The sequence below is a fragment of the Mustela erminea genome, chromosome 14 (genome assembly GCF_009829155.1).
Source record: "Mustela erminea isolate mMusErm1 chromosome 14, mMusErm1.Pri, whole genome shotgun sequence".
NCBI lineage: Eukaryota > Metazoa > Chordata > Mammalia > Carnivora > Mustelidae > Mustela > Mustela erminea.
The window spans coordinates 268883-291180 of NC_045627.1; positions in this window are offsets into that span (position 1 = coordinate 268883).

Here is a 22298-nt window from a genome sequence, read left to right on the forward strand (position 1 = left end):
CATCCCAGGGGCCTTAATGAGTGTCATCTGAATGACCAGGCTCCTTCTGGAACAACTGGCCTGAAGACTTTAGAAGGCTGCTTTTCGGGCTGGGCTTCTATGCCCACTATTTCTTCTTGTTGTTAAATCTTTCCAGTTAGATATAAAGAAGAGGACTTGTTTCTTCAAAGAACTTTGTTTTAGAAGAACAAAGATTTTCAAAAGAAGGCCATGAATAAATATTAACCTTTTGTTGATATTACAGTATTAAGTATTTTTTAAATGTTCTTTCTTTCTCTTTTCCTTCCTTCCTTTCTCTTTCTTTCTTTCTCCCTTTCTTTCTTTTTCCCTTTCTCCCTTTTTTCTTTTTTTCTCCCTCCCTCCCTTCCTTTCTCTCTTTCTTTCAGTCTTTCTCTCTCCCTTTCTTCCTTCCTCTCTCTCTCTCTCTTTCTTTCTGAGTATAGTTGACACACAATGTCTCATTAATTTCAGGTGTACAACATAGTGATTCAACAGTGTCATATGTAATGCTATGCCCACCACAAGTGTGGCTACCATCTGTCATGGTACAACAATGCCCACTGTTTTTAATTTGAGGGAGTGGCATGGTAGAACTAAAGGGGAGTGGGAAAAGCACAGGGTTGGCCATCAGGAGATCTGGAATTAAGTCAGGTTTCTTGCACTGAACATTTCTGCACTCTCATCAGGCAACAACTTCCCAGAGCCTGGTTTCCTTGTCTGAAGAATGCAGATCACAATTTATCCCAGTTCTGAAGTTCAAATAAAGTGATATAGGTAAAGAGGCTTTTCAAATTGAAATCACTGTGCAAATAAAAGTAAGGCATTATTATTATCTTTGGTATGCATTTGCATCAATTACATCTTCTCTAGGCCTCTGTGAAATGGGGATAATAATAGTTATTACCTCCTGCCGGGATTACTGCAATACCCTCCTTTCTGGTCTTCCTATTTCTATTTTTGCACTTAAAAGATATTCTTCACACAGCAGCTGGGCAATCTTTTTAATATGCAAATTAGGCCATGTGCCTCTCCCGTTTCCAATCCTCTGATGGCTTTACATAGCACTTAAAATAAAACCTGAATTTCACATCAGGGTGCCCCATGTGCCCCGTTCCTACGGCTCTGACCTTGGCTCATCTCCTTCCACCACGAACTCCCTGCACTCTAGTCACATGGCCTTCTCTCTGGGCTCCTCCAAGATCTTCATGGTCCCAGGACATGTCCACATCTGCTCCCTGATGTGGTTCATGGTTCTGGTCTCTGTTCATATACCAGCTCCGGGGAGAGGCCTTCTCTGACCACTCTTCCTAAAGCAGTCTTCAACTCATTATTTATGTTATCCAATTTTAACGTATTGATAGTGCTAATTATTTTTTGAAATGTTACTGTTAAATGTTTACTTACTTGTCTGTTCTCTGTCTTCCGCCATTACAATGCAGGGGCCGTGAGAGCAGCGGCCTTGACTGTTTTTCCAAGCATTGCACCTGACACAGCTGTTGATGAACAACTGAGTAAGTGATCGACAATTCCGACTGGAACCGGCCCCCACCACGGTTTAGAAAGTTCACATCTGCGTATTGATCCACAGAGAAAAGCCCTTTGGGAGAAGGGAGTGTGGCGATGACTGCATCAGATAGCATTATCAGAACCAGATGTGAGAACTTCGGGCCTAAAAGCCACCCCCGCGCTCTGCGCTCTGCGGCGGGACGGCTCTCATTGGCCGAGATGGCCCTTATCAGCGAGCACAACACCAAGCAGATGTTTGCAGGAACACCGGGGCCTTCCTGGGTCCTTGGTTGCAACGGCTGATTTTCCAACAGCTTATGAGTGAACACGAAGCTGACTTAATGTTCTGGCTTCTGCTTAAGGCCAGAACTTCTTGCCCTGGTTCTAGCTCAGTGCACTCCTCAGAGTCACTCCTCCACAGATTTTTCCATGGCGCTTTGACAAGGAGGACAGGGCCATTCTCCCCAGAGAGGACTTTGCCAGGACAAGTAGAAGACGGGTCAGGAAGTAAAGCAAATGCATGGGGAGGGAGGAGGAGACGTTGACCCTCACACCCACGCGTGACTTCTTACACCGGTTAGCCTCCAAAGCTCAGCGGCTATAACAAAGGGGTCCAGAATCACATGGCCCGGAGCCTGGGTAATGCTGGCTTATCCAGGGAACTGGTTCCCTTCTACAAAACCCTAGGGTATTGTCCTCGATTTCATGAAGCAGGGAGAAGTGCAAGCCTGTCCTTTCAAGGACATAACTCAGAAGTGGTTCTCCATCACTTCTGCCCTCATCCTTTCAGCCTGAATGTTATCAAAGGGTGGTAGGTTCTTGCAAGGAAAGCTGGAAACATCTTCTCTCTACGGAGAGCTCTGAGCCCCGCCCCTCAGAGGACTCTGTTATCAAGAGAAGGACATGGCTGTGGAAGGTCAATGGCAGTCCTTATCTCGCTCCATTCAGACAAGAGCTGGCCAGCACGATACCCCAAACTTTGAGATCCTTGGAGCTGTTTTCAGACATCCAGAGGAGACTTTCACAACGGAATATCAAGAAAGCAGAGAAAAAGATGGGGGTGGGTTTTAGAGAAAACTCAGAGACAAAGTCAAGGTTTTTTTGTGAAACGTCTCCAAAATACAGAATACTTTCAAATATATTTTTTTCCTACCATGACAATTTTATTTCTCATTGAAATCCAGCATATTCACGGGATCACAATCTTTTAAAATTTTATCCCTTTTGGACTGGATTCTTACATTTTGGATTTGAGCCCTAAGGGGTTTTTTGTTTTGTTTTGCTTTGTTTTTGTTTTTGTTTTTTAGATGGAAAGTTTGAACAAGCTCCATTCAGCAGCTTCTAGAGCAGAGAAATAAAAATCTCTCTTACATAACATATGTTGGGATTTCTTTGGTTAACTCAGGAGTCGCTGCGTTCTTATGAATGTTTGAGGCACAAGGATGGGCGTGAGAGTTTGTGGCTCGTGTTATGCAAAGCGTCCCTACTAAGAATTCCTGAACAAAAGCCTCATCGTCCTAAGAAAGCAACTGGGCGTCCCTTCAAACTGTATGTCTTGCTCTTTCATTTAACATACAGGAGAGGGACACAGAATGGAACAAGTATCTGCCTGGCCTGCCAGCTGCCGCGCTGCCCAGCCCACAGGCTCCTATGTGAACAGCAGCCTGCAAGCCCTTGGGTTTTTGCCCTATCCTCTTTCAGGCCTCAGTGTCCAACTCTATGCAATAGATTAGGAATAGTTGGTTGGCCTGTTATAGGCATTAGCTGCTGCTCTGATTGACGGGGTCATACCACCCTGGGGGTTCAGACTGTGCTTGGGGACCCCCACAGTTCTGTGGAGGAGGTCCCTTGGTTCCCTCCGGTTAGTTGGGGGAGGAACAGAGCTCAAGCTTCACCCAAAATAGCTTGGCTTGTGTCTTTAAGATCATTTCCAATTCTGACATTGCAAGAGTCAGGCAGGTGAGGGCGGTGAGCCCAGGAGTTGATGTCTGCCTGGGCTGCGGGTGAAGGCTGGAACAACGTGTGGATGAGAAGCGGGTGTCCAGCACGGAGCCGAAGGGGAGCAGGCCATACAGGGTGGCCCTCTGGGCTCATTGAAAAAGACTGACCCCGAATTAGAAGAGCTCAGCTGGTCCTCTTTGAGCCAGATGATCCCCAAGGAGCAGCTAACCCTCTGAATCTTGGTTTCAAGTTCAAGTCAGGAGGCAGGGGCAGTGGTACTAGCTAAGTCTGTAATTCCTTATGCATAGTTCTGAAATCTCCAAAACCATGCAAATATTTTTTTTTTCCATTTAGTGGAGGCAAAATAAGACCTGAACAAACTTGAGGTGAGATGTGTGTATATTCCCCTTAATGCAAATATATATCCATATCGAGATAGCTATCCACATCTGCTGTTCTGTTTCATTTCAGAAACTTTACTGTGTTCAATTATGGGTGCTGTCTCAGACCTCTAAGTATGTTAGAGAAGTGGTTTATGCCTGCGGATTCTTTCTAAAACAAGGAATTCTGAAGTCCAAACACATCTGTCCCCAGTAGCTTGGTTGAGGAACTACGTGCCGTGGACCCTTCCTGCTCTACCCTTCACGCCTCTTGTGAGGGTCACAGAAGCCCCCAGACAGCAGTGCAGGCTGTGAATTGTGACACGTCACCAGTACAAAGGGCAGCCTTCCCCGGGCCTCCCGTGGTCACTGTGTCCGTCTGCTGGGGCTGTCGTCACCAAGTACCATAGACTGGATGGCATTGTAAGGGCCTATTTAGCCAGAGAAGCTTCATCCTGACCCTGACCCCCCCCGCCCCCCCTTCAGGGAACTTACTTAAAAACAAATCCTGGAAACCAGTCCCAGGTAACAAAGCCCAAATACAAGGGTAGGTCAGGCCAAGTGGAGGTATCCAATCTGTGGGGGCGCATACTGTCTCCCTAGCTACCAAGGAGGAGTATGGGCTCCGCCCTTTGGGTGTCCTTTGGGCGCCAATTCTGACCAAGGTGATAAACTGGTTCAAATGTCTACTATAGGGTAAATTGTAATTCGATTGGTCACTTATGTGTGACCTAGCAGGACTGTGCATCTTTCTCTGTGTTACAGTCTCACTGGCCACCTGTGCGTGGCCAGGCCCAACCACATGGTCTTTGCCCTTAAAGCTAGTCTGCAAAGAAGAGAGGGGTTGCCTCTTTGCAAGAGATGGCCCTGGCTGGTCAGTTTGATTCTCGATGCTTGGCATGAAATAAAGCTTTGCTTGACCTTCGCTTTGTATCAGTCTCACTCCTTTGACCATGGACCCAACAGCGTGAACAGCAGTATTTTCTTTCTTCACAGTGGAAGTCCACGGTGAAGGGGTCGGCAGCATTCGTTCCTTCTGAGGCCTCTCTTTGCCGTGCAGGTGGCCACCTCCTCCCTGTGTCCTCCCATGGTCTTCCCTCTGTGTGTGTCTTTGTCCTATTTTTCTTTCTATAAGGACCAAGTCAGATCAGCCCCCCACCCCGAATGATTCCGCTTAACTTTAATCACCTTTGTCAAGGCCCCAGCTTCCAATACGGTCCCATTTGAGGTACTGGAGGTTAAGACTTTGACCTAGGAATTCGGGGGCTGGGGGACACAACTCAGCCCATAGCAGTCAACATTCAGGTCATTCTGCAGCCAGCACACGCCTGGCTTTGTGTCTCTATCTGTGACTTTCCACTTCTTTTTTTTTAAGATTTTATTTATTTGACACACAGGGAGAGATCACAAGTAGGCAGAGAGGCAGGCAGAGAGAAAGGGGGAAGCAGGCTCTCAGCGGAGGAGAGAGCCCGACGCAGGGCTCGATCCCAGGACCCCGAGATCATGACCTGAGCCGAAGGCAGAGGCTTAACCCACTGAGCCACCCAGGTGCCCCGACTTTCCACATTTTATACGTAAAAATGTATGGGGATGTCTGAGTTGCAGTTCCTGCTTTTCCTCACGCTGCTTGTGTGATCAACCTACAGGCGAGCCTTCGGCCACTTGCGGAGTCTCCTCAGAGGAACCGATTCCCACTGAGAGACGTTCTAATAAATAATTAGAAGCACATCTGTTGACTCTGTGAAACTTTAGCCTGGGCCCCCTGCCAGGCCTGGTGTCAAACTGGAGGCCAGTAATCTGACACCCACATGGTGTTTCCCTTTGTCCAACCTCGACCTCGGGTCAGGGGAGGGGTGAGGGAAGGAGGAGAGCGGCCCTGTCCCTGTTGCCCGGGACTCTGGGACTCCGTCAGCACCTTCAGGGAAGGCCCAGCTGGGGAGGGGCAGGCCAAATGGAAGGTGGGTTCACTCCCCACACAGACCATCCATCTCCATAGATTATCTCCTGTTTTCTGGCGGGGGCGGGGGTTGGGTGGGGGGAGGTGGGGACCCTGGGGGCTCACCGGTGGGGACAGGCCTTGAAGGGTTTCTGTAATAAATAAGAAGTGGCATCTGTCAGTCGACAAACATTTGTTGACCTCCTGTGGCCACAGGGCCCTGGACCGTACTCCGGAGACACTCTGGCTGTGCCCATTGTGAATCTTGACAAACACCAGGATAGGGGAGGCCCTGGGGTGGGGGTCCCTCCTCCCCTCCAGCAAGGGCTACGAGGCAACAGCACTTCAGCTGGTGACTCCTTTCTTGGGCCTTCCTAGGACTTCAGCTGGGCTGGGGCAGAAACATGAATGAATGGGTTACTTTTAACGTGTGTCTTGGGCCTGGTGCAGACCCAGGTTCATGGTAGTTATGGGCAAGATGAGTCTGTGCTTGTCAGCCGGTGGACGCTCTCTCAACCTCCAAAGCAGCCTTTGAGCCAGCAGACGTTTCAGCTGATACACCCTCTCTGGGACGCTGTGCTTGTGAACAACATTGAACACCGTGCTGGTGGGACGATGGCCAGAACTTCTCCTGAAACCTCAGGCATCCGCAGGAGGGATGTTTTTCCCATTCAGTGTTTTGCAGGCCCTATAATAATATCATATAAGCTTGCAAAGAAAGCTCTGGTGCTCTCATAGTCACTTATCTATGTATTTTTTCTTCCTAAGGTGTGGACTTCAGTGTTGCATTAAGGGTAGAAAGGAGGGTGCTTGGGTGGCTCAGTTGGTTGGTGACTGACTTCAGCTCAGGTCATGATCCTGGAGTCCCGGGCTCGAGTCCTGCATCTGGCTCCCCGCTCAGCAGGGAGTTTGTTTCTCTCTCTGACCCTCCACTTCTTGTGCTCTCACTCTCATTCTCAAATAAATAAATAACATATTTTTAAAATTTTTTTAAAAAAGGAGGGGGGTAGAAAGGATTGCTCAGCCCTGAGATAATTGCGTATATCGGAGATAAGTCAGGCCTAGGGGAGAACGGTAGCCTTCCCCTCACCTCTGCCATCCTGCCTTCTGGGTCCACAAGTAATGTGCTTTCAAGACAAAAGAAAATACTATGTGAGTAGATGGCTGGCTACTCTGGGCTGTTCTGTGCTCTCACCCAAGCACCCTGGGGAAGCGGTCTTCGTCCCTCAGCCCGGGTTGGAACAGAGGTCTGATACGTGTGGTGCGGACAGGGCCGGAAGTGGACACGAGGGACACGTGCAGGAAGCTCTTGTCCAGACAGGGGTTTCTGCGTGATTCAGCTCCTATTGTCCAGGGAATCAAGATACGGTGTGAGCAAGTTCTTAAGACACAAAGGGGTGTTTTTCATGTTCTCTTCCTGTTTCAGCTTCTTACAGTCGCTTCGATCTTAGGATGGGGAATCTAAGAGCCTTGCCACCGATCCTCGACACTGGCCATTGGCACTATTGTTGACTTTCAAAATGGCTCCCCAAGCATGGCGCATATACCAAGGGAATTAATTGGATTATTCTGAGTGTGTGTGTGTGTGTGTGTATTTGAGAGAGAGAGAGAGAGAGATAGACAGACAGATAGAAACACAGACATACAGAGAGAGACTCACAAGAATTTCATGCTTCTGTGTGCCCAACATACGTGAGACACACTGTGTGTCTGCACACATTACCTCATTTTATCCTCACACAAGCCTGCCAGGGGTGTATTGTTATTCCCATTACAGAATCATGACCAGCTCTTCCTAACTCAACTGAGATCATACATGCAAAAATACTTAACTGTAAAACCATGGTCAAGAGTAATGTCATAAGATTATCATTAGCAGGGCGCCTGGATGGCTCAGTCGTTAGGCCTCTGCCTTCAGCTCAGGTCGTGATCCCAGGGTTCTGAGATCGAGCCCCACATCCAGCTCCCCACTCAGCAGGAAGCCTGCTTCTCCCACTCTCATTCCCCTTGCTAGTGTTTCTGCTCTCGCTGTCTCTCTCTGTGTCAAATAAATAAATCTTAAAAAAAAAAAAAAGAAGACTATCATTAGCTCTTAATGCTATTTCTCTGGCCTAACTCAAAAGTTGGGGAAAGTGTAAAAATGCAAATAAATTATAAATTTCCCCGAAGTCACCACTCAGTTAAGAAATCAACAGTAGACGTTTCACCTGTCTTCAGGAACTTAAAACCTCAATAAAGAGATTAGACTCAAACAGAGGAAACATTTCTAAGGGAAGTGCCTACGTGGAGACAGCAGGTCTCCATGACATACCCAGACGAGAAGAGGAAATTAGAACCAAAGTGGTCAGCATCTACCTGAAAGGGGGTGTTCGAAAGAGACCTCAAAGAATGGTACATTAAGGCCCAGAAGTCCCTACTTCTTTAAACTCTTCTTATATTTCAATAAATTTTAAATTATTTACAGGGATGGATTCTATTTTTGGACAGACTCATATGCCAAAGCCACAAATTGATGTTTTATGGGCATCGATGTATGCTACTTCAAATTTGTAACACTTATTGGGGCGCCTGGGTGGCTCAGTCATTAAGTGGCTGCCTTCGGCTCAGGTCATGATCCCAGGGTCCTGGGATCCAGCCTCACATCAGGCTCCGGGCTAGACAGAGAGTCTGCTTCTCTCTCCCTTTGCCTGCTGCTCTGCCTACTTGTGCTCTCTCTATCTCTCTGTCAAACAAATAAATAAAATCTTCTTTAAAAATTTGTAACACTTACTAATTATAGATTCAATCAATGATCATTAGAAATATTTACTTAGCTAAAAGTTCAGAAATATCAAGAAAGAAAAAAGTTCAGAAATACTGACGACAGACCTACCAACTGATTTATTTCCATCCCTTGTTTTTAGTTTCAGGATGTTGAGAAAGGCGTAGCTTGCTCAGATAAGTAGTTGAGCATGTTGATTCTCAAATAATTTACTTTGTAGTTCCAGGATGTTCTTAAACCAAATTCACTTAGATTGGATGCTGGCAGAATTTTTTGTAAAAGCTGAGTAGAAACATTTCAGGATTTGTAGGCCATATGGTCTCTGTTACAACTACTTGACTCTGTTCTGTATCAAAAGCAGCTGTAGGCCAAGTGTAAATAAATAAATCTCGCTGTGTTCCAATGAAACTTCATTTATATACAAGGAAAATGTCATTCATACAGTTTTCGCATATCACAATAGTATTCTTCTTTTGATTTTTTTTTTCAATCATCTAAAAAAGGAAAAACCCCTCTTAGCTGATGGGCCACACAAAATAGGTGGTGAGTTGAAATTTGCCTGTTATTTGCTAATCTCTGATATCGGCACTCAAGAGAACAACAGTAGAACATTTTTGTTCCAAAGCTGAATCATCAACCAAAAAAAGTTCTGGTTGTTTCACATCATTGATTAGTAAATACGGTATTTGAAGGAAGTCAAAGAATGTTTTTCCATGTCTTACAAAAATATTTTTCTAATAGGTCCTTGAAACATTTTGAATGTTAAACCATGCCATTTAGAAAACAAAATCTTAGATAACCCAATACCCATCTCTGGGAAATATTTCAGCAAAGTTTTAAAACAGTCCAAATTTATTTAATTTTGCACATCAAGTCCAGACTTTTCTTTGTTTTCTCATTGCCAACAATTTCTCTGCCGTTACAATCATCTTAATGTTATAACTCTCAAAGGCCTGAATTTAATTTGTTCCGTTCATTAAAAACATTAGCAAAACATGGAAACTAGAGCAACCATGTTATATCTGACAATATTTAGCTTTAGAGTTTCTCCATCAGTCAAAAAAATGCAAATTTAATGTATATATGTATATGTACATACACAAAATACACTTTTATATGTATATGCATACACACACATCTACACTCATAATATGTATGTGATTTTGTGTCCCATTTAAATATTCAATATTAGATCTTCTCTAGAGATAGACTTCAGACTTCATTAAGAAAAGACAAATTCTTATATACCAGTAAAAGTAACAGTTAGTAAAACTGACAATTTCTGTACCGTCACTCAATAACAGAAAGAACCCAGCAGAATGCTTTTCTATGCAATTTCATTTCACCAAATCAGAGGTGCATGATATGTAAGCTAACACCGTTATCTTGAGCACCACTAAGAAAGGAAAAGCATTGCCAAAGACACGATGCTTTCTTACCTCCTCTTGTGTCATTTTATCATTGTTAGACGTATTCTTTTTAACTTACTCGTATTTTTAAAAATCACGTAATATTCTTTCGTAAGAAGAGAGGACCTCTTTGGAGCTGCCTGGCTGGGGATGACTCAGGTCCTAAAAGGATACTCCTCTCCCGTCCTGAAGAGGCCACGCTGAGCCTCGTCAGCAAGGGGGAGCAATAACCACCACACCTCACAGCAAGCTGGCCCATGGGGATGGTAAAGTGCGAGAACACGTCACAGGTCTTCGAATGTGGGGATGACATGCCCCTGGAACTGGGAAAACACAAGGTGGCCATGTGGTTCCTCCTGGGACCCTCTTCCTGGACTGCCAAACTGTGGTTACAGACGTTGCTGCGTGTTCTCATTTACTTGATGTTGTATTAAAACCCCACCCCCCGGAATGGGATGTTTTCTTTGTGGCTGTTGTGAATGTGTCAGGTTTTACATAAGAAAAACCTTGCTTACCTGTGTCAACATATTTAGCAAAAATAAGTAAAATGCAGAAACCCAGGACATGGCCACTCACCCAGCTGACGGCACAACGCCCCTGATCTTTCACATTGGACTAAGCCATCGAGTCAGAGCAAAGCTTCCTAGATCCATGTCTGGGCTCTGCTACCAGACGGTGGCACTTCCCAAATCGCATTTCCCAAAGCCTACTCATTTCATACACTTTATGTCAAGCGTCCCCAAATAAGGCAAGTTTTCTTCTCACATTTTATAACTTCAATCTCTTATGTATAACAGAGGCAACTTCTACACATAACATCCCTATTACGTGTGTTTTATCTTCTCATTTCATTTGTTTTTATTCTTTTTTCAGGAACATTCAATTTACACTGAAATAAGATGAAAACCATATTTTCATGTTCCTTCTTCTTTTATTTTCAAAAGATAGCTTAATCTGGCAGGAACAGCATAAGCATACCAAGAGCATGAGATCTTTGTCCCAACAAGTGATGGGGCCTGCCAACAGGTCATTAGGACATCGCCCTCTGGACCCGAATTCCACTCCTCTGCCTTCCTGTCCTCCAGGGCTGTCAGGGTGGGTGGCACTGGGCAAAACATCGGTTGGGAAATTGCTGTGAGGTCATTTTGCATAGGCCTAGCCAATCTCTTTGCCTATACCATAAAGTTCTCTTTTCATTTTTTCCTTATTTATTTATTTATTTGAGAGAGAGAAAGAGAGAGACAGTAGGGGGAGAGAAACTTTCAAACAGACTCCCTGCTGTATGTGGAGCCCCATGCGGGGACTCAGTCCCATGAGATCATGACCCAAGCCAAAGCCAACAGTCAGACGCTCACTTCAACTGAGCCACCAGGGCACCCCCAATTTTTCATTTTTAACACGTAGCCCAGTTGCAGGTTTTCTACTTTGCACCCAACCCCTCACTTATAAATGTAGAAGTAAAATAAAAAGCATGGAGAACTCACAATGTCCTCAAAAACCATGGTCATGCCTTGACAGGACCATGTGCCAAGTAGACACATACGGCGATGACAATAGTTTGTAGCAATCACAGCCGACACTTACGGACCCTTAGCATGGGTCAGCATGACTCTGAGTCTGCATGAGCTAACTCATTCAGCCCCCATGACTACACCCCCTGGTAAGCATGATTCGTGCCTTTTTCACAGGGGAAGACACTGAGACAGGAAAGGGGAAGAAAGGTTGTGTGGAAAGGGGCTCTCTTAGTGACCTTGGACTTGGCGTCCAGGACTCCTGTGACTCACTGTCACTCCTGTCCGGTGCCTCAGCTACCTTGATGTTGGCCCAGATGGAGCTACAGAATTCCTTACTGTTGGCTCACGTAGACTGAGCTTAAAGAAAGGCACAGAGGACAGGGGTGCCCGGGTGGCTCAGTGGGTTAAGCCTCTGCCTTCAGGTCATGATCTCAGGGTCCTGGGATCGAGCCCCACATTGAGCTCTCTGCTCAGCAGGGAACCAGCTTCCCTCTCTCTCTGCCTGCCTCTCTGCCTACTTGTGATCTCTGTCAAATAAGTAATTAAAATTAAAAAAAAAAAAAAAAGGCATGGAGGAGGAGAGAGCTTTACTGTGAAGTTGTCACTGAGTTAGTCTGACCAGTATGTATACATTTGCACAGTGCCTGCCTGGGTGTGTGTCACTTTTCATTCCTTCATAATTGAAATACATATTATGTGTGTGTGTGTGTGTCTGTGTGTACACGTACACCAGTGTGTCTATCTCTCTGGAGCCATACATCTAAAGTTTTCCTAAATCAACACTTATAAAATCTGTTTGATGGGTACATGAACAATTATTCTTTGCACTTTCCTGTCTGGTTGAAATATATTTTTAAAATATTTTATGAAAAAGAAAAACACAAATTGAATATTTGCAGGACCTCTGAGAAGGAGCGGAGGTCACCCCACCCCCACCTCCAGGAGCCAGAGATCCAGATTCAGGGAACAGACTGGACTGTGTGGAGGCCCCCTTTCCCCGGGCATCTCCCCACATCCGTTCTGGGGGAGCTTGTCCTCCTCAGGCCGTGTCTCCCGAGGGCCGTGTCCCAGGGCTCTGCACACTGCCCGTCTCCTCCTTCACTCCTGGCCGTGGCCCTCTGATGCACTGTGTTTATTCACTCACCAGTGTGTGGTCCTCTGGCACTGGCCTCTTGGAGTCCTCGTCCCGCCTGACAGCAGGCCCCCAGGACATCCATGCTCAGGGAAGAAACCAGTCCATGCAAACCCAGCAGGTGCCATCTTGAGGGAGCTCCTTTGGGTTCTGACAGGGTCTCTGATTCCCCTTGCCTTGTTCCTAACCTTTGAAAATGGCTCAGCCAGGCATGTTTTCCTCTCCCCTTGGGACAAGAGACCCGTGCTGAGGAGCGCTGGCCGGAGGCTCCCAGAGCACGAGATGAGATGGGGGCCATGTGGCCTGGGAGCCCTCCTGTGTGACAGACGACATGCTTCCTGCCTGGCTGGCACCAGGCACGTGTGTCAGCCGGTACGCAGGGAGGGGCTGGGCTGGCAGGAGGAGGGCAGGACATCGGGACCTGCAACGACCAGCAGTGCCTCAGCGGGGCAGGAATCCGACCAGTGAGGTGCTTAGAAAAGATAACAAGGAAGCTTGTCCCTCAAGGGACAAATGGTGTCATGGGGGTGAATGCACGCATGTCAAGAAGACACAAGGGTTGTGAAGTGAGCGTGGCCAAAGGTTCTTCAGGGGCTGGGAGAATCGGTATGGGGTGACTAGGGTGGCCGGACTGTGGTTGGGTCAGAGAGAGAGTGGCTTTCGATGCCAGCCCAGGAGTGGTCTGTTTTAGATTGTTCAGACTATAATACCTAATATTTGAAATGCACAAAGTTTCTCCACGTTCATTACCTTATTTATTTATTTATTTTTTTTTTAAAAAGATTTTATTTCTTTATTTGACAGAGAGATAGCACAAGTAAGCAGAGCAGCAGGCAGAGGGAGAGAGAGAAGTAGGCTCTCTGCTAAGCAGGGATGAGCAGGGAGCCCGACGCGGGGCTCAATCCCAGGACCCTGAAATCATGACCCGAGCCAAAGGCAGCCGCTCAACCAACTGACCCACCCAGGCACCCCCGTTACCTTATTTAATCCTGGTACCGACTGTGGGGGAGAGTCGCTGCCCCCATTTTACAGATGGGTATACTGAGGTCTAGAGAAGTTAATATACCTGATCAACTTGACCTAGACAGGACGTACATAAATCTGAATAGAAGATACATATTTGAACTCCAAGACCACTAGAGAAACATTCCTTCTTTTCTCGATCTCAAACAACATTTTATGGGACGAATTCCTTCAGGCCATCCCCTTCTCCTTGGAAGAAGGAATTCACTTTTGGACTTGGGTGGGCACAGGCTTGATTCAACAGTGACAAACTGTGACTGAGGAACCAGGGACATTCTCAGATCAGAGACTCCAAGTTAGCTCTGGCTGTCGGGCGGCTGGGAATGGCAGCCCGGTCCCCAGCCAGGGTTGAGGCTACAGTTACGGTAAGTGTGGTGAGTTACGGTCTCTGCATGCTGATGAAAGCCTACATGGGAGAAGGGCAGGCCGAAGGTAGGTGTGAGCTGGGACAGTGCTTGTGCCCCTCACAAGCCCCTCAGTCCTCTCCATCCATCCCGTCTCCCCCAACTACACCTTGGGGAGCACTGGCCCCCACAGGACTCATCTTGATGCGCAGTCGGAGCTCATGGCTAAGCCCAAATGGTCAGCGCATTGATGAAAGCGAGTACTTCCCTTGCCTTTTTTGGCCTCATGCCTATTTACCATATGACTTCTGCCTCCCTGGGGGTGGCCCCTGGTCGGAGACATGCTGGGTATCCACACCATCTTATCTGGAGGTAAGGAGCCCTGCACTGTGAATACAAAGCTTCCACATGAGGATCCTTGGAAGGGATCTGACTCCGGGCTGATTGCTCTGAGCTGCACCTGGACAGTGTTAGCGCAGTCTGGAGGACCTGCCCCCCACCCCCCTGCCACTGTTCCCTCCAGCCCAGGAAAGCCTTGACAGTTGCACCAGGAGGAACTTCGACAGAACAAGGCCATGTTTATGGAGCAGCAATGGGGCCAGTGCAGGTGGGACTGGATGGCGGCCGTCTTTTGCTTCCAGGCTAGAAGACCCTCCAGATGGCACAACAGGCTGAAGGGAGAAATGATGCCAGTTCAAACAGGCATTCAGAAATGGGCCTTTGCCTGCAGCCTCTGAAGAGATGGGGTAAAAAGACCCTAGGAATGGATCAGAGCTGTTAGGATCACCTTGAATTTCTGCTGCTCTTGCCCTCTGCCAACACTCTAACAATCCTCTGGGAGGGGGTGGGGTGGTGGAGGGAGGCTGAGTGCTTTTGGCTCAGGTCATGATCCCAGGGTCCTGGGATCGAGCCCCACATCGGGCTCCCAGCTCAGCGGGGAGCCTGCTTCTCCCCTAGCTCTGGCACTAGCACTCTCTCTCTGTGTCTCTGTCTCTCTTTCTCAAATAAATACATAAACTCTTTTGAAAATAAAAATAAAAAGGAATTCTCTGGGGGACCCCAGTCAAGTGAATGCCCCTGAGCTGAAAAATGGGAAATAGAACGGGGCTCAACTTCCTTCTTGCCTCGTGAGCTTTGTGATAGGGTTACATGGCTTTCTTTATAGAAACGTGATTCAGAGTGTCTTCCCATGGTCTCCTGCACCTCCCCTGGAGGCAAAGCGTCTCCTCCTCCCTCACAGACCGGAGACCTCAGGACGGGCAGAAGTCTGAGCAGAGCCTTGCAGGGCCCAGGCAGGTGGGTGGGAGGGAACCCGTACTGCTAGCTGGCAAGTTGGGAGTGGAGCATCGTGGGTCTTTAGTCCTATAGGAGCATCAGGACATTTAAACACGTCTGAGGTTCCTGTTGACCAACTTGTTTGCTATTGCAACTTGCTGTCTCTACTCCTCACTGCCTATACTCTCCAAAATTTACCTTCCCAAATGTCAACCTTCTGTGAAAAGTGTACAATTTTAAGACTTTTGGAACTGTCCTCCTTTATGCCTTAAGGGAGGAATATCTTCTTAGCTACGCACAGATATGCTTCCAGGGATCGATATAGTTGTATGATTTGTTTGCAAATATTACTCAACATTCACTCCTTAGAAATCTCTCTGCATTTCCCCCCCGCCCTTGGTTTCCTACCCACTTCCCTTTTGTTTTCATGCCCCGTTGAAAGTTTCAAGGACTTTTCCACTTTAACTCCTAAATCCCTTTTCTTAATTATCTAAAGTAGGATTTGGATAATGTGTAGCTAAGTAGACCCAAATCCTCATGGAAAAGAAAGAGGAAAAGGGAAGAACGGGGCAGGGAAGGTAAGGAACAAATCTACTGGAGGTGAAAAGTACCAACAGCATAAGAAAGCAAAGCCATGGGACGCCTAGGTGGCTCAGTCGGTAAAGTGTCTGCCTTCAGCTTAAGTCATGATGCCGAGGTCCTGGGATCCAGCTCTTCATCTGGCTCCCTGCTCAGCGGGGAGTCTGCTTGCCAGCTCCCACTGCTGGTGCTCTCTTTTTCTGACAAATAAATGAATAAAATCTAAAAAGAAAGAAAGAAAAAAAGAAAGAAAGATAAGAAAGAAAGAACGAACGAACACGCCGGTGCTCCCTGGGCTCTCTTCCAAGGGTAGAGGTTGCTCCCGTGTGTCTAAAGATTCAACCAAGCCAAGCTTTCCTTTCATAGCAATCTGAAGAGGGAGGCTTCAGTCCTTGCATTTTGCAGGACCCCTCTGTGAAGCCGGTTGGCTATTCTTTTATCTCTGCACACTTCACTGAAAATACATAGTTTTTAGAAATAATTGAATTTTTGCAGTCACAGTGAGTGATAGATGGGGATTTCACCAACTAACTTCTTTTCCATATAAACACTTAATAAAGCCATAAGAAATAACCTGATCTCTCCAGAAGTTATCACTCTTGGTGCTGGCTGGCCCTATCACACCATCTTCCATATGTGGGATTCCTGGCAGGGTTCCTGGGGGCCCACCCAGGGTTACAAGGATCCAAATAAGCAGTAATTCCCAAGGGTCTGCCTGACTCTCGAGTGGAGATGCTTAGGACTTTGTTCAAGTCTTACCAGGTGCTGGGGTGAACTCAAAGTCCCCCTCTTCTCAGAAGCCTCCCTTCCCTGTTCTCCACATTAGAATTCATTGCTCTCTTGGAAGGATTGCTGGAGACCTATTTTTTATCTTTTTATTACCTTTTCCTTTTTCTGACTGCTTGCCTTTCTTTTCCCACTCCGTCAGGACCCGGTTTTAGTACTGTGTGCAGAGATGCCTGATACATGTTTACCATATCGATAGAACTATTTCTAATTTCTTCAATATCGTAGGAATCTGAGCTGGGCATTAGAAGCAAGCAAATTCCTACTAGCTGCTGAGACACAATCAAAGCAGGGGTGGCCCTCTGGCCTCCCTGCTGTCGGCCCCTGACCTTCCTGCAACACTGCCATCACCCAGGGCCCTGTGCTCAGAAGGGCCCTGTTCTTGGTTTGATGCGCTGTGTTCACCACTTGGAACTCTTCATGTTGTGTGGGCAAGGGACCTACGTCTTCATTTTATATTTCCGTCTATAAACTATGTAACCCGTCCTGATCTCTCCATTTATAAATGGAAGCATGTACTGACTTCCCTAATTGTCCTAATGGTTGGAAAGGACACATTTCAGTGTAGGAGACTTTTTTTAAAAAAAGATTTTGTTTATTTATTTGATAAAGATCACAAGCAGGAAGAGAGGCAGGCAGAGAGAGAGAGGAGGAAGCAGGCTCCCCGCTGAGCAGAGAGCCCAACACGGGGCTCGATCCCAGGACCCTGGGATCATGAACTGAGCCAAAGGCAGAGGCTTAACCCACTGAGCCACTCAGGCACCCCATCAGCATAGGAGACTTTTTATAAAAGATGTGACTGTGTTAAAAAGACAATTTTGTGCTGGTAAAGAAGCGATTCCAAAGAGAGGTCATTAGGAAGCTGGTCATGGTAGATTAAAAAGAAGGGTTGGCAATAGCAAGAAGATGGAATGCTCATAGAGCTTCCCAGTGTCATGTTGGATATTTTATTTTTCTGTTTACATTCCTATGATATACTGCATAAAAACGATGTTATTTTTATTTGCCTAATGTTACAGTTTACAAAGTTTGTACTTTCATTGTCTTGTTGCATCCTTACACCTTTGCAATGTATACACTTCTATGATTTCCACTTTACAGACGAGAATACCTACATTAGGAAAACTGGTGGCCTCATGGGTAACTTCTTGGTCTAAGAGCTGAGCCCACCCACTTTGGATCCTGAATTTAGGACTCTTCACCTTTCCATGGATTTCTTTAAAAAAAAATTTTTTTTTAACTTATTTGACAGAGAGAGAGCAAGAGAGAGCACAGAACGGGGAGCAGCAGGCAGAGGGAGAGAGAGAACCAGACTCCTTGCTGGGCAGGGAACCCGATGCGGGGCTGGATCCAAGGACCCAAGGATCATGACCTGAACCGAAGGCAGATGCTTAATGGACTGAGCCATCCAGGAGCCCCCTTTCTGTGGTTTTCACCAACATAATACTGTTTGCCAAGTCTCAGACATTGATCGGAGTCCTGTATGAATTACATTTCATATTATTTAAATAAATGAGATCTGACTATCATTAACTCCTGAGTAAAAGTGCAAGCCCACTTGAGAGAAGCAGGCAGTGACTCCTGCCTACAGTCCTCCTGTTTTGTGGAGGAAAAAGAAGAAAAATGCTAAGATTTTCTCGTGGCTCTGAGTTGTGTGCCTTGTTCAGTAACTCTAGATAACCTGGGGGAGAAAACAGAGCCCTGAGGCCACTCTCAAATTATCTCAGGCTGTTTTGCTTGTGTGATGACCGCGTCCTTATTTCTGTGATAACCCGCCTGACAGACAGAAGAGAGCTGTCGGGAATGCTTGCAAAGAGCAGAGGGAAAGTGCGAGATGCCTCGTTCCCAGCAGCGCGGCCCCAACTTTCACAGGTCCCGCAGAAGACTGAAGGGCATTCACGGAGCTGACCCAGTTCCATCGGCCAGCTCAGCCAGAGCGTAAGACGACACCATGTCGGGGACTGAAAACCCTCTTTCTGTTGGCATGAAGGCCAAGTCTGTCCTGAACGTTCTCTGCAGGGGCCACAGATACCTGTGGGAATTCCGTGGGCATCTAAGGACAGGATCGGGATCGTGGCAGTGGAGGCTCAGGCGCTAGTCTGAGTGGCTCCTTAAGATAAAAGTCGATAGGGCAGAATTCTATTTCAGTTTATTTTCTTGAACAAGCACTTAACAAAGTGGGGACTAGTCTAAGCACGGCACTGATAATCACTTTATTTAATCCTTACCCCAGCCCATTCAGCTGTGACCATTATCATCCCCATTTTATGGATGAGAAAATTAAGGCCCAAGGGGTAAGTAATGTGCCCAAAAGGCTGAGCAGACCTTAGCCGAGGTATCTTGGTGACACAGCCCACCACACTGTGCCTGGGGGTGGGGCCTTCCTGGGGGGCACCCCCTACCCCCACCGTGAACCGTGCCATGACCCTACCTTGGGGTCCAGTTCTCCCTCTGAAGGGGAAGCTGAGACACTTGCCAGGCTCGCTGGGTCTCTCATGTGTATGCAGGAAAATTCTCTTCACTTTCACCTCCTCCTGGTTTACACATAAAGTAGAAGTGTCGAGCCAGAGAGATCACCCATTTTTAAAAATATCTTCTTCTCCGGCCTATTGGGCTATCCCTTAAATTCCACTGACAGAGATGAAGTCTTTGAGTGCACATTTCCCCAGCTGTGTTCTCGAAGAACATGAGCTCTGTGATGTGTTGAAAGGGTAAGAGATAAAAAGGGCCCAATGTCAGTCTACAAAAATGATGAATTACCCAAAGTTCTGGTATTAATCTTATGCATGATTTTGATCCTACAAATGTATATTTCACATGTATACACTCATTGATACTATTATACTGCATGGTTTTAAACATTAAATAAATAATCTCATATTTCATTTATCATTTTATGACTTGATCTTCTATGAAATATTATGTCTTGCAATTTATCCTTGTTAATGTAGTTAGAGTTTGTTTTAATGCCACGATATACTTTAGATTTTCTAGCATCCACATGAAAAAAAAAAAGAAATCAGTAATATTCAGTTTCCTGACATGGCTCTTGAAATATACGTCTAGGGTCTGGTGGCTCTGCACTGGACCACATAGCTGTAAACTACTCCACTGTGTAAATCCACCAGAATTTGTATCAAGAGAAAAAGTTAATGGGCTCAAGTTAAAGAGGTGGTTTATCTTTATTGCAGAACTTCTCAGAGCTCTTATTGGCATGAAGTGCATTATTATTCTAGGGCAATGGGGAAATGTAGGCAGAATTCAGCATTACCCAAATGTACTTGGTCACAGAACACTTCTTCATGCAGCACCTTCCAAGACTGGTCTTCTGCGAAATATACTTCTAGAGTAGAAAGAGCCTGAGATTATGTTAGATCCATTGAGATCCACAAAGCCTGCTCTGATACTTACCAAATGCTTGGACTCTTGGGTCTTCCTTTCCACATCAATAAGTGGATTTCATCCATGCTTCCTGTCAAGGATCTTGCAAAAGAAAGGCAAGGCAGGCAAGGAGGGAGGAAAGGAAGGATGGAAGGTGGAAAGAAAGAAGGAAAGAAAGAGGAAGAAAGAAGGAAAGAGGAAGGAAGGAAGGAAGGGGAAGGAAGAGAGAGGAAGGAAGGAAGAAGGGAAAGAAGGAAGGGAAGAAAGAAGGAAAGAAAGAAAGAAAAGCCCTTTCAGCACTCGTATGTAGCAGGTGCTTAACAAATGTTAGGCTCCCTCAGTCCGTCTCTGAGGACTATCTCCTAATTAAAGGGAACCATCCCCTAATTGGGAAAAAGACATGATGGGTCAATTCACATGAAATGAGCAATTACCAGGTGAGCATATAGGAAATTGAATGACAAACGCGTGAGTCGTAAAACAATAGGTGGTACAGAGAAGACGAGGCCGTGGATGGAACAGCGTCTCCTTGGAGCCGGGGTCTCGGAGCTTCATGCCCCGGCAGGTCCCCCTTGTCGTCCTCGCCATGGGGCCCAGTGATCTTCTGTGGCACTTCCCACAGGTTCTGGCAGTCCTTTGCATTAGCCCTGACCTGTGTCTTGTCCCTCTCGCCCTGAACACACCCTCCGCAGGGGCAGGGCCATCTCTGCTGCTTGCTGCCCTGTGCCCAGCACTCATGCCTGGCACATAGCACGTGCTCTGCTTGATTAACTGAACCTTGTTCATGCACATGGATAAAGGGTGGAAAATTCCAAAACGATATAAAAACAGCTGGAGGAGCAATTTGCTTTGAGAAAATGTCACATTACGCCATAGAGTTGCACACACACACACACACACACACACACACACACAAACACACATGAAAACTGTTTTTTAATTCACGTACCTTTGAGGATAAATTCCGTGCTCTCGGTTAGGAATAACTTGGCTTAAATTACTCAGCAAGAGCTTTCCAGTACACAGCTGGTGGGGCGCTAACTCTAGGAGGTGGCAGAGGAGAGAATGTGGGGTGTTGAGGTCGGGGATCAGGACGAGGGTGGCCCATTTCCGAGAGCTGGGGTCCCCTGGGCCCTGCAGTGTGATAGCTTGCCTGTGCTTGGCCCCAGGCACCTGTTTCCAGCCTGAATTTGCCATCCAGCCACCAGAGCTGTGCCTCGGGCTCTAAGCCAGTCTGCCCATAGGCAAGGCTACCCACAACTCTTTTGTGGGGACACGACTGTCACCCCGCAAAGGACAGAGGGCCAATTGGATCACCTGTCTGGGACTGAGGGTGTGCCATGGGCCCCAAATCCCTAGAGAAGGCTCTCGGCGAGTCTTCAACTCCCACGTGACACTGAGGGCTCCCGTCCTCAACGGTGGCCTGCCTTCCTTCTGCTGAATGGAATTACATGGTTGTAACAGAGTAACTTTCTTTTAAGGCTTTGCATCTAGATCCCCTGGGAGCCCATGAGCTTTCTGGTAAAGTTGTGGCAGGGGATCAGGGAGGGACCTCTGGCCCCCTGCTCCGTCCTCCAGCTGCTGCCCGCAGCTCTTCTTATGGGGCTCCGGCTCCCATTGGTGGGACCACGGTGAGTAAAGCCACAGACAGAGGGCGAATCTCTAACGTGGAAGTGATCACCAGAAAGAAGCACAAGGTGGGTGTTAATTAGCCCTTTCAATGGCAGAAGAGCCAATATCCTCTCCCTGAAGGCGGAAAGAGACGGGGAGACAACTTTTCTCTGTGAAGATTGTTCTCTGTGGTTTCATGTAACATTCACCTACCATCTTCAAAAACCTTAATTTGCTATGACTTTTTTTTTAATTTTTTAAATTTCTTTGACAGACAGAGGTTACAAGTAGGCAGAGAGGCAGGCAGAGAGAAAGGGGAAAGCAGGCTCCCTGCTGAGCAGAGAGCCCAATGAGGGGCTCGATCCCAGGACCCTGGGACCATGACCCGAGCCGAAGGCAGAGGCTTTAACCCACTGAGCCACCCAGGCGCCCCTTAATTTGCTATGATTGATACTGATACTTCAGAGTAGGGAACAGAGCCCGTTTAATTTATTTGCTTCCCTCAACTTGCTTTCTTTGAAAAATGTGCAATAGCCTAAGTGTTTTCCAAGAGTTGTACCTCTATTATCTTCTCAAACTTTACCTCCATGCTCCCAAGAGGCTAATCGTGTCCTTCTTTAAAACATGGATGGAGATGAAGGGCTTGATTACAGAAGAAACTTTTTTGTTGTTATTTGTTAAGAAAGTACAGAGGAAAATAAGGACTATTTTCGAGCAAGA